At 39.4% G+C, this 13,672-nt stretch overlaps 1 pseudogene; it reads left to right on the top strand.

The window, feature by feature from the left end:
- Positions 1-749: 749 nt before the first annotated feature.
- LOC116856915 lies at positions 750-1,181 on the top strand (annotated as a pseudogene).
- The last annotated feature ends 12,491 nt before the right edge of the window (positions 1,182-13,672 follow it).

Genomic DNA, 13,672 nt, shown 5'->3' with positions numbered 1-13,672 from the left:
GACAACATGATGCCCCCGGTTTTGTTTTTCTTTTTCAACATTTCCTTAGCGATTTGGTGTCTCTTCTGGTTCTATACAAATTTTAGGATTGTTTGCTCCAGCTCTTTAAAAAAAATGCTGGTGGAATTTTGATAGGGATGCCATTGAAAGTATAGATTGCTCTAGGCAATATGGACATTTTAAGATTGTTTTTTCTTCCAATCCATGACCATGGAATGGTCTTCCCTCTTTTTGTGTCTTCTTCAATTTCTTTCATGAGCGTTCCATAGTTCCTCAAGTACAGATTCTTTACCTCTTTGGTTAGGTTTATTCCCAGGTATCCTATGGTTCTTGGTGCTAGAGTAAATGGAACTGATTCTCTAATTTCCCTTTCTGTATTTTCTTTTTTTTTTCATTTTTTTAAATTTATTTTCAGCATAACAGTATTCATTGTTTTTGTACCACACCCAGTGCTCCATGCAATCCATGCCCTCTCTAATACCCACCACCTGGTTCCCCCAACCTCCCACCCCCCCATCTCTTCAAACCCTTCAGATTGTTTTTTCAGAGTCCATAGTCTATATTTTCATTGTTAGTGTATAAGAAAGCAACTGATTCAGGTCAATGTTTAAGCCAATAAAGAAATCCTTTCAAATATCACTGGCATTTTTTCTGCCTGTTCCCTGCAAAGGTGGCTCTGGCTGCACTAAGCTTGTTGAGAACAACCTGCTCCTGCTAAGCTAGTGCATCTGTCAACTCCAGCCACTGTCATGATCATCTACAGAGACCTCATCAGTCATGATGAGATGTTCTCTGATATCTACAAGATCCCAGATGGGCTGTGTCTGGAGGTGGAGGAGAAGATGGTCTTTAGAACTAAGAGTAAACTTTATTACTTGCTCATTGGTGCAAATGCCTCTACTGAAGTCCCAGAGAGCAAGGGTACCACAAGCACACTAATTTACAGGAAACCAGCTTCACAAGAAAAGCCTACAACAATTACATCAAAGATTACATGAAGTTAATGAAAGGCAAACTTGAAGAACAGAAGTTAGAAAGAGTAAAACATTTTATGATAGGGGCTGCACACCCTTAATAATTTCAAAAATTACAAATTCCTTACGGGTGAAAACATGAATCCAGATGACATGGTTGCTCTGCTGAGCTACCAGGAGGATGGTGTGATCCCATATATTATATTTTTTAAAGGATGGCTTATAAATGGAAAAATATTAATGAATTTGATGATTAGATATATCACCTATTGTCGTTACTGGCTTCTGTTCTTCATCCACAAAACACCAGGACTTAGAAAAATGGGACTGATGTCATCTTGAGTTTTTCACTTATTTTGACCTTGGTTTTTAAAAGATTTTATTTTATTTTATTTATTTGTTTATTTTAAATATTTTATTTATTTGAAAGAGAAAGAGAGAGAGAGCATGCATGAGCACAGGGATGGGGGTAGGGGCAGAGGGAAAGGGAGAAGTAGACTCCTAGCTGAGTGTAGAGCCTGACTTGGGCCTCTATCCCAGGACCCTGATATCATGACCTGAGCCAAAGGCAGATGTTTAATTGACTGAGCCACTCAAGCACAAGCACCCCTTGACCTTGATTTTATTTGGAACAAAGGCATTGTTTTCAAGGAAAAAAATGTCATGTAGGTTGTCTAAAAACAAAATGCATTTTAATATATATAACTAACATACATCCACAGGTCCCTGCATTGAGATATATATCATGAGATATATATCATATATACATATGATATATATATAAAATCACTGTCATATAGTCCTTCAGCTTCTACGTGAACACTTCTAGTGAAGGGGAGATCACTCCTTAAGAATGCAATTTCTTCCACTGTGACATCCCTTTATCATTCTAAAGCACTGAATTCTTATTTCCTGTAATTTCTACCAATTGATCCAAACTTTGACATCTTAAGTGATACAGAGAAATTCCTGTTTTGTATGGGAAATACCTAAAAATATTTGAAAGCAATAAGCATGGCCTCTCTCTCCAGCCACACCTCAAATTTCCATGCAGAACAAGCATTTTTCTGTGTCAAATGCCCTGGTTCATTCTAAAGATTCCACATTGGACTTCCTAACCAGACTTTAAACCAGGCTGACTACTCTCTTCTAGAAGAATATCCAAGATTTTTGCACCTAGAAAAAATAATATCCCAGATGCAGTACGGTCAGTCAGCAGTAAATAGAGCTGCTAATGGTTTTACTCTGGATTTCTATACAATAAAAGGAGCCAGAGCTGCACATTAGACAAGTTAAATAGTCCAACCATAGCAAGAAGCTCCCACATCTTTTTCTTTATTCAAATTGGTATCCTATTGGGATGTGATCTATGCAACTAGTACCTTGCCTAGGAATGATCAAACATAGTTGTTTACTCCCCTTATAAATCTCTAATAATAATAAATAAATTTCTGTGCAAATAAACCTTCACATCTTAAAATCTTAAGAACAAGTTAAAACAAAACAAAAAAAAGAACAAAGCCCTCTGTTTTCAGAAGGCATTAAGTATGACTTCCTCTATGTCCATGGTATGAAGCAACATGTCATTGATTTCAACTACAGACATATCTAATTTTATTGCACATGGCTTCATTGCACATCACAGGTATTGAATGATTTACAAATTGGGGGTTTGTGACAACACTGCTTCAAGCAAGATTATCAGCACCATTTTTCAAACAGAATTTGCTCAGTTTACATCTGTGTCAAATTTTGTTAATTCTCATGGTATTTCAAAGTTTTTAAAAATATTGTATTTGTTATGGTGATTTGTGATTACAAATCTTTTATGTGACTCTTGTGTGGCTTCCCAGGGGAGTTCTACTAACCATTTAAAGAATTAATACCTATTTTCTGAAGCTGTTCCAAAATTAGAAATGGAAGGAAAACTTCCAAACTTATTCAACAAGACCTGCATAACCTTGATGCCAAAGACCCCACCAAAGGAAAGACCCTATCAAAAAGGAGAATTGCAGACCAATATCCATGATGAACATAGGTGCAAAAATTCTCAACAAAATACTGGCAAATCCAATCCAATGGTACATTAAAAGATTTATTCACCCTGATCAAGTGGGATTTATTCCTGGGCTTCAGGGTGGTTCAATACCTGTAATTAAGGTGATACATCACATTAATAAAAGAAAGGATAAGAACTGTATGATCCTTTTAATAGATGCAGAAAGAGCATTTCACAAAATACAACATCTTCTTTTGATAAAAATGCTCAAGGAAGTAGGGATAGAAGGAACACAACTCAGCATCATAAAGACCATATACAAAAGACCCACAGCTAATATCATGCTAAATGGGGAAAACCTGAAAGCTTTTCACCTTAGGTCAGAAACACCAGATGTCCATTCTCACCACTTTGCTCCAACATAGTACTGGAAGTCTCAGCCTCAGCAATCAGACAACAAAAAAGAAATAAAAGGCATCCGAATTGGGAAGGGAGAAGTCAAACTTTCACTATTTGCAAGTGACATGATATTCTATGTAGAAAACCCAAAACACTCCACCAAAAAAATTGCTAGAACTGATTCATGAATTCAGGAAAGTTGCAGGATATAAAATCAACAAACATCATCAAAGCATTTCTATACACCACCAACAAAAGAGAATGGCAAGGATGCAGAGAAAGGAAGACTCTTATGCTGTTGTGAGAGTGCAAAGCAGAGCAACCACTCTGAAATACAGTATGGAGTTTCTTAAAAAAGTCAAAAATAGAACTAACCTATGACCCAGCAATTGCACTGCTAGGTATTTACCCAAAGAATACAAAAATACTTATTCGAAGGGGCATATGCACCACAGTGTTTACAGCCCCATTATGGACAATAGCCAAATTGTTGGAAGAGCCAAAATGTCCATTGTGTGATGAAAGGGAAAAAAAGATGTGGAATATATACACAGTGGAATACTACTCAGCCATCAAAAAAATATCTTGCCATTTGCACTGATGTGGATAGAGCTAGAGTATATTATGTCAAATGATATACGTCAGTCAGATAAAGACAAATATATGATTTCATTCATATGCAGAATTTAAGAAACACAACAGATGAACATAGAGGAAAAGGAAAAAGAAAAGGGGAGGCAAATCATAAATGAGACCCTTAACTATAGAGGACATAGCCTTGCTGGAGGGGAGAGGGGTGGGGGATGGGCTAAATGGGTGATGTGTATTAAGGAGGGCACTTGTTATGACAAGCACTGGGTATTGTATGTAAGTGATGAACCATTAAATTCTACACCTGAAACCAATAATACCCTACAATAAACTAAGTAGAATTTAAATATTAACTTTAAACAAAATAAAACAAATATTTATCTAAAAAAGTTGTAGAAAGTCAGCTTATTTAAAAATACACTTTATCAATAGTTAAATGAGAAATGATTTTTATGAGATGTCATGCTGTTTGCTCCCATAGACATTTTAATTAGTACTTTAAAGATTTACATCTTTGCATACATTTCTAAGATACTGTATTTCAATCTTTAAAATATGACTTAACTGAAACATTTGGCTTAGTCACACAACTTGTGTACAGCTATTTTTTCTGTAAACTACTAAAGTCTAAGATGGTAGTAGACCTTGTTTAGATTCTTTGTCTTGTATTCTCACATTTGTAATTATGAAATCTGATTTTTAAATGAAATCTGATTCTAAATGTTATTATATTGATCTCTTGTGTTTGGGAACACAATAACTTTATCATACTTAGGAAGTTCCCAGGAGTCTGAAAGTGCCTTGTCATAGCAGTTGAGCCCCCAACACCCTCTATCTTTTTCTTTGAGGTGATAAGATATAAAAGATTATATTACAGCCCTAAGATGCTATCACTCTATGCCCTTTTAGTTCCTAATATATACTTCAACCATATCAGGAATAACACTCTTGCTAAGCAAAATTCATCTTTGCCCCAAAATAAGGTGTTCATTTGCTATTAAGTATTGGGATTGTACAGTCAAAGGAGTGGAGCTCCCTTCAAAGTAATAATTTTGAAAAATTACATATTTTATTATAATGAGCCACATGAAAAAACTAGTCCTATGGGTTTATAGTTATGTCTTACATAATGGGTGAGACAAAAATAGCAGGGCCATTTCTCTCAATGGGAATTTATCTGAAATAATCTCCACACTGTCATTATAAATGAGGGGAAATTCAGGCCTAGATTAAATGCTCAACTTCTTCCTAAAACTTTATCTGATTCTCCTCCCTTGAACTACCAGAGTGCCATGTTGATAACTTTCTTAGTGCACTGTGTTCATATTGCCTTGGGTTATAATTAATACATCTTTCCCCCTCTCAATCAGAAGCTCCTTAGAAACATGTCTTATTTAGATTTATAGCTTTCTCATAGAGTAGGCTATCAATAATTTTTTTAAAATGAATGAATGACCAAGATGGAACCACTTTTAAACATTGACTAGGGAAGCTTCCTGGGCCTTATCTGCCTCATTTTATATAATGGGAACACTAACCATTCTATCTAGTCCACAAATATGTTGATAGTACCAAATCAGAAAAGCCTTAAAAATGCTTTAAAATTTTTAAGTGCAATAAAATGAAAGGTGTTACTAATTCATTTTTTATTAAACCAGAAACCATTCAAAACCATCAATAACACGAATTTATTGACATTATGGCAAAATACGATGAATCCAACACTGCCTCTGCTCTCAAGGAGTTTCCAGCCTTCATAGCACTTTTTCACTCTGCAAATTATATAATGAATTTTTTTTGTCTGTTCCATTAGAATGAAAACATTAAGAAAGATAAAGATATTGTCTATTATATATCATGTTCAGTGCTGTATCTCTAGTAAATGTTGTTGAATGGATGGATGATTGATTTGGTTATACCTAGTAGTAAATATAGAAATTCAAACACTATTCAACAAATATTTACTGAAATCCCACTGTGAGCAAGAACCAGAGGATGCAAAGCAAAGGTGAATAGAAAGTGCACACAATTGTTATCTTTTGAGAGGCTAAGTTGGTGGCATAGTAGGAGAATGCTAGGCTTGATTTTTCCCTGGAACACAGCTAGGTAACAATAAAATCATTCTGAATACCCAAGAAATTGACCCAAGGATGGATAGAACAAACTGCACAACTAGAGGGAGAGGAAAGGCCACACCAAGGAAGGTAGGAAGTACAGAGACATGGTCTGGGGGCAAAACAGATCATGGATCATGGGTACTACAGAGGGGAGGAATCCCTTGTCACCGAGAGGGACAAGAAGGAGTGGAATGTACAGAGATACACAGAAAAAGAACACTTCCTCAAAGCCATTGACTGGGAAAACAAGAAGTGCTGATTTTTATGCATTTTTGCAACCAGCTGGGCTCAAAGATAGGAGTTTTTGAGGTCCATGGTCTTGGCTGGAATAGAGCCCTGAGGGCACTGCCTTACTCCTGGAAAGAAGGCACACAAGCAGCCCCGGGGCAGACAACATGATCTGAGGATCACCTAAGGCACACAGAGAAAGACTGTTCCCTCTTTTTGGAGTGCATCTGGGAGATGGGGCACTGCCTCTCCAGAGACAGAGGAGCTAACATGCACCATTTTCCTCCTGCACCCTTCAGCATAGATGCAGAGGACCCTTGCTGAGCAGGGCTAACCAAGACACTGGCTCTTTAGCCTGTTTTACTCCAAATCCCATGCCCCTGTGCTCTGGCACTACTTCCCTTCTGGATCAAACACGCATCAGTGCCAGCATAGTGAGACCCTCACCCAGAAGACCAGCACAGGTCCATGCCACACTAGGTCCCTAAATTTTGGTTTTAAAAGTCAACAGGCTTGGCTAGGATAGAACCCAAAGTGCACTACACTGTTCTAGATAGACAAGCAGCCTACAAACAGTGTGAAAACAGCAATCTGAAAAACACCTAAAATTCATGAGAGGAAATAATCTCCTCTTCCTGGAGTGTTTCTCTGAAAAGCAACAAGTGCAGGATCCCCTCTCTGGGGACAAAGGACCTGCCTGGTGCCATTTCACTCCCCTACCCCTCAGCACAAGCCAACTTGAGAAAATGTAACAGTGCCAAAATTGACTGTCCAACCTGCTTATGAGTCTACCTCCCACCCCTGTGCTTTGCTGGTACTGCTTTTCTCAGGCAAGTATGCCTAAGTACCTTGCAGTGGGCTTCTTCCCCAGAAGACCAGAACAAACCCCCATAATCACCATGTCTACAAACCACAGAGTTCTGCAAGCCTTCGGTTCTAGTGAAAATAGCATGAGATCTCATTTAACAAACAGACCAGAGGACACCTAGTTAAAACCTGTCACATTGTGGCCAAGGTCCAAACACTGTTTACGGTGGGCAAGGAGACCCTCTGCAGACAACTGACTTGAGGAATAGAGCAGCCAAAACACAACAACTGATTGCACACTGCATACATCATGACACTCCCTGAAACACCAGCTCCTGGACATCATATAACCTCTTCTTGATAAAGCCATTACTCTCAGGGGCAGGAAACATAACAGGTTTTTGTAACACACAGAAGACAGAAATCTAGACAAAATGCCCAGACAGAGGAATTCATTCCAAAAGAAAGAACAAGAAAGGGTCACAGCCAAAGATCTAATCAAAACAGATATACATAATAGGTCTGGGGGGGAACAAGATGGCGGGGAAGTAGGAGGAGGCGCCTTTTCAACCTGTACCCTAAACTGAGCTGATTACCTACCAAAGAACTCTGATCACCCATGAAATCAGCCTGAGATCAGAATTACACACATCTGGATCTCTACAGGGGCAGAAGACGCCAGTGGGCAGGTAAAGCTGAGTGGGAAAGGCAGACTGATATCGGAAGATAAACAAAAGGGGGAGGGAGCCACCAGAGGTGACCGGTTGGAAAGTAATACCCCTAATACGAGTGAGAGTGCCCTGCGTCTGGGGACCAGCATTAACTTGGAGACTGGTTGAAAGCACTCCAAAAGAGCAAAGGATCATGGGGGAAAATTGTGGGATTCAGGGTGGCTAGGGACAGGGGCTTAAGTCCCCGGTCCCAGGACAGCATCCCCTGGCGCTGAGCCAGAGAGAGCATGGTGGAGAAACCAGGTCTTGGTCCCTGAGACGCCAGCGCACCCGAGATTGCGTGGGTTCTGGCCCCTGTGAGGGGATGGGAGCCACGCCGGACTGCAGAGCACGCAAGCCCTGCTACAGAGCCTGAGATGCACGCACCCCTCATCCTCCCCTGAGAAAGGTACAAAGGCCCAACCGGAATTCTTTGAATGCGCCATTGTTTCAGAGCCTAAGACTCGCGCCCCAAACCCTCCCCTGAGAGAGGTGCGCGAAGGCCCAGCCTGGTGCTTTTGGACCTGCGCCCCATTCTCAGAGCCTGAGACTCACGCGGGACCCACAGCCTCCCCTGAAAGAGGTGCACGCAAGCCCGGTGCTCTTAGACCCAGAAAGACCAGGCACTCCCAGCCCAGGCCAGCAGGAAAATCTCAGTGTGCGATTGCTGCTTGGAACTTCTGTGGCAGTCTGGAGCTGCCCAAACAGCTGCGCTGCTTTGGTTTTGGGTACAAGCAGAAGATCCTGCATCCCCAGGGACCGCGACTCGGAACCTGCTCTGCCAGCGGCCAAGGGGGGATTTATATGGGCTCTACAACACCCACAGAAGAACAGACTGAGGCTTCTCTCTGAGAGGGAGGTCAGGGTGCAGTTTGCTTTCCTCTAAACCTACAAAAAACATCAAAAGCGGTCAAGGTGAGAGGAAAAAAAAAAAGTGAACAAACATAAAAACCTCCAGAAAACAAAAGCCTGAAAAAAACGGTTTCCTCAGAGCCCACCCACCTGAGGGGGACGGGAGGACTTAACTCAGGGAACATCATTGACTAAAAACCCACGTGGCAGGCCCCTCCCCCAGAAAACCAACCAGGAAAGGAAAAAAAAAAAAAAGACTACAAGAGAACCACCACCACTACTTCATAGGACAACTTTTACTTTTAATTTGTTCCCACAATTCTGGCTCATTTTTTTATACAGATAATTTTTTAACATATTTACCATCACAGTGAGCTGTCCAGTACATCAAATTCCATAATAACCTTCTAACCTGAACTTTTTGATACATACACCTGTGTTTTTGTTTTGCATTTCTATTTTTTGAATTTTTTTAAATTTTAGTTTAGTTTAGTCTAGTTTGTTCCTTTTTTATTTTTATTTTCTAATATTCATATAGAGTTAAACTTCAAAGTAATCCCCTTTCCCCAATCAATACTACCCTTATAGGTAAACAAATTTTTAATCCCCCTTTAGCCTAGGAAAGTTGAGTCCTTTAACAAAGATATCAAGATACATCCAGGAAGAATCAAAACAACCTTCTTCACCCACACTGAGAATTTATAACCACTCTCCCATCTTTTTCTACCACCAGTGTTTCTGTGTTTGTTTGTCCTGATAGTATATAAATCTTACACGTGGGGTTCTTTTCGACAAGGTTCTTCCTTTATTTGAATATATCTTTTTTTCTCTTGTTATATAATTTTATCAGTCTTTTTGTTTCTCTGTTTTGTTTGTATACCTCATAAATCTTACCTTGGGGCCCATTTGGGCTGAACCTTCTCTTTCATCTTCCCTTTCTTTCCTGTCTCTCTCTCTGTCTCTTTTTCTTTTCTTTTTTCTTTCATTTGGGTGCGGAATCCTGATTGCTCAGAAGTGTTCCAGGGTGCACCCAGACAGCACCACGGTCAATACAACCAGCTACATCTGTTCAGTCATCTCTCACCAAAATGACTAGGAGGAGGAATGCCCAACAGAAGAAAAATACAGAGGATGGACCTCCTGCAACAGAGCTAACGGCTATCAACATAGACAATATGTCAGAAAGAGAATTCAGGCTAACAATTATCCAGGCAATAGCTAGGTTGGAGAAAGCCTTGGATGACCAAACGAAATTGATTAGCGCAGAACTGAAAGTGACCAGAGATGATGTTCACAATGTTAGGGCAGAGCTAAAAGCTACCAGGGCTGAGGTTCACAATGCTCTCAATGAGTTCCAATCTAATCTAAATTCTCTCAAAGCTAGGGTAACTACAGACAGAAGATAGAATTAGTGATCTAGAGGACAAACAGAGAGAAAGGATCAAGAGGAAGCCTGGAACAAACAGCTTAGAAACCATGAAAACAGAATCAGGGAAATAAATGACGCCATGAAACGTTCCAACGTCAGAATTATTGGAATCCCTGAAGGGGAGGAGAAAGAAAGAAGTCTAGAAGACATAGCGGAACAAGTTTTTCATGAAAATGTTCCCAATTGCACGAATGGAACCAGTGTTCATGTACTAGGGGCCGAACGGTCTCCACCCAAGATTATAGATTCCAGAAAAAAAATCAAGGCACCTGATAGTCAAATCGAGGAAACATAATGGTAGATATAATCTCTTGAAAGCCGCTAGGACAAAGAGGCTCCTTACTCACAAAGGAAAGCCTATCAGAATAAAGTCAGACCTGTCCACAAAGACCTGGCAAGCCAGAAAGGGCTGGCAAGATATATTAAGGGCACTAAATGAGAAGAACATGCAGCCAAGAATACTTTATCCAGCAAGACTGACATTCAAAATAGATGGAGAGATAAAGAGTTTCCAAGACCGGCAAGGCTTAAAAGACTATGCAACCACCAAGCCAACACTGCAGGAAATATGAAGGAGGAAAAATCCTAAGAATAACATTGAACAGAAATATAGAGACAATCTACAGAAAGAAAGACTTCAAAGGTAACATGATGTCAATAAAAACATATCTATCAATAATCACTCTCAATGTGAATGGCCTAAATGTGCCCATAAAATGGCACAGGGTTGCAGATTGGATAAAACGACAGGACCCATCCATATGTTGTCTACTAGAGACCCATTTTGAACCTAAAGATACAGCCAGACTGAAAGTGAAGGGATGGAGAAGCATCTTTCATGCCAATGGGCCTCAAAAGAAGGCTGGGGTAGCGATTCTCAGATCAGATAAATTAGATTTTAAACTAAAGACTGTAGTCAGAAATACAGAAGGACACTACCTAATCCTTAAAGGGACTATCCACCAAGATGATCAAACAATTGTAAATATCTATGCCCCCAATATGGGAGCAGCCAATTACATAAGAAAACTGTTAATCAAGATAAAGAGTCATATTGATATGAATACATTAATAGTAGGAGATCTTAACATGCCTCTCTCAGAAATAGACAGATCATCGAAGCAGAAAATCAATAAAGAAACAAGAGCATTGAATGACACATTGGACCAGATGGACCTCATAGATATATACAGAACATTCCACTCTCAAACAACAGAATACTCATTCTTCTCAAGTGCACATGGAACCTTCTCAAGAATAGACCACATACTGGGTCACAAATCAGGACTCAACCGATACCAAAAGACTGAGATGATTCCCTGCATATTTTCAGATCACAATGCTTTGAAACTGGAGCTCAATCACAAGGAAAAGTTCAGAAGGAACTCAAACACCTGGAAGCTAATGACCACCTTGCTCAAGAATGCTTGGATCAACCAGGAGATCAAAGAAGAACTGAAACAATTCATGGAAACCAATGAGAATGAAGACACTTCGGTCCAAAACCTATGGGATACAGCAAAGGCGGTCCTAAGGGGGAAATACATAGCCATCCAAGCCTCCCTCAAAAAAATTGAAAAATCCAGAACACACCAGCTGTCTCTACACCTTAAAGAACTGGAGAATCAACAACAAATCAAACCAACTCCACACATAAAAAGGGAAATAATCAAGATTAGAGCTGAGATCATTGAGGTAGAAACCAGAGATACAGTAGAACGTATCAATGAAACTAGAAGCTGGTTTTTTGAAAGAATCAATAAGATCGATAAACCATTGGCCACACTAATCCAAAAGAAAAGAGAGAAAGCCCAAATTCATAAAATTATGAATGAAAAGGGAGAGATCACAACTAACACCAAGGAAGTAGAAACAATCATCAGAAGTTATTATCAACAGTCATATGCCAATAAGCTAAGCAACCTAGATGAAATGGATGCATTCCTGGAAAACTATAAACTCCCAAAATTGAACCAGGAAGAAATTGACAACCTGAATAGACCAATATCTAGTAACGAGATTGAATAAGTGATCAAAAACCACCCAAAAAACAAGAGCCCGGGACCTGATGGATTCCCTGGGGAATTCTACCAAACTTTCAAAGAAGAAATAACACCTATTCTCCTGAAGCTGTTTCAAAAAATTGAAGCAGAAGGAAAACTTCCAGACTCTTTCTATGAAGCCAGCATTATCCTGATCCCCAAACCAGGCAAAGACCCTACCAAAAAGGAGAATTTCAGACCAATATCCCTGATGAATATGGATGCTAAGATTCTCAACAAGATCCTAGCAAACAGGATCCAACAGCACATTAAAAAGATTATCCACCATGACCAGGTGGGATTCATTCCTGGGCTACAGGGATGGTTCAACATTCGCAAATCAATCAATATGATAGAACAAATTAATATGAAAAGAGAGAAGAACCACATGGTCCTCTCAATTGATGCAGAAAAAGCATTTCACAAAATACAGCATCCATTCCTGATTAAAACGCTTCAGAGTATAGGGGTAGAGGGAACATTCCTGAACTTCATAAAATCTATCTATGAAAGACCCACAGCAAATATCATCCTCAATGGGAAAAAGCTTGCAGCCTTCCCGTTGAGATCAGGAACACGACAAGGATGCCCACTCTCACCACTCTTGTTCAACATAGTATTAGAAGTCCTAGCAACAGCAATCAGACAACAAAGAGAAATGAAAGGTATCCAAATTGGCAATGAAGAAGTCAAACTCTCTCTCTTCGCAGATGACATGATTCTTTATATGGAAAACCCAAAAGACTCTACCCCTAAACTACTAGAACTCATACAACAATTCAGCAACGTGGCAGGATACAAAGTCAATGTACAGAAATCAGTGGCTTTCTTACACACTAACAATGAAAATACAGAAAGGGAAATTAGAGAATTGATTCCGTTTACTATAGCACTAAGAACCATAAGATACCTGAGAATAAATCTAACCAAAGAGGTAAAGGATCTGTACTCGAGGAACTACAGAACACTCATGAAAGAAATTGAAGAAGACACAAAAAGATGGAAGACCATTCCATGCTCTTGGATCGGTAGAATAAACATTGTTAAAATATCTATACTGCTTAGAGCAATCTATACTTTTAATGCCATTCTGATCAAAATTCCACCCGTATTTTTCAAAGAGCTGGAGCAAATAATCCTAAAATTTGTATGGAATCAGAAGAGACCCCAAATCACTAAGGAAATGTTGAAAAACAAAAATAAAACTGGGGGCATCACGTTACCTGATTTCAAGCTTTACTACAAAGCTGTGATCACCAAGACAGCATGGTACTGGCATAAAAACAGACACATAGACCAGTGGAACAGAGTAGAGAGCCCCGATATGGACCCTCAACTCTATGGTCAGTTAATCTTCGACAAAACAGGAAAAAATATACAGTGGAAAAAAGACAGTCTCTTCAATAAATGGTGCTGGGAAAACTGGACAGCTATATGTAGAAGAATGAAATTCGACCATTCTCTTACACCGTACACAAAGATAAACTTAAAATGGATAAAAGACCTCAACGTGAGACAGGAATC

The sequence above is a fragment of the Lontra canadensis genome, unplaced genomic scaffold (genome assembly GCF_010015895.1).
Source record: "Lontra canadensis isolate GAN:19392208 unplaced genomic scaffold, GSC_riverotter_1.0 scaffold114, whole genome shotgun sequence".
Taxonomy (NCBI): Eukaryota; Metazoa; Chordata; class Mammalia; order Carnivora; family Mustelidae; genus Lontra; species Lontra canadensis.
Note: the sequence above shows the minus strand (reverse complement) of the source record. Positions and strands in the feature narration are given on the sequence as shown.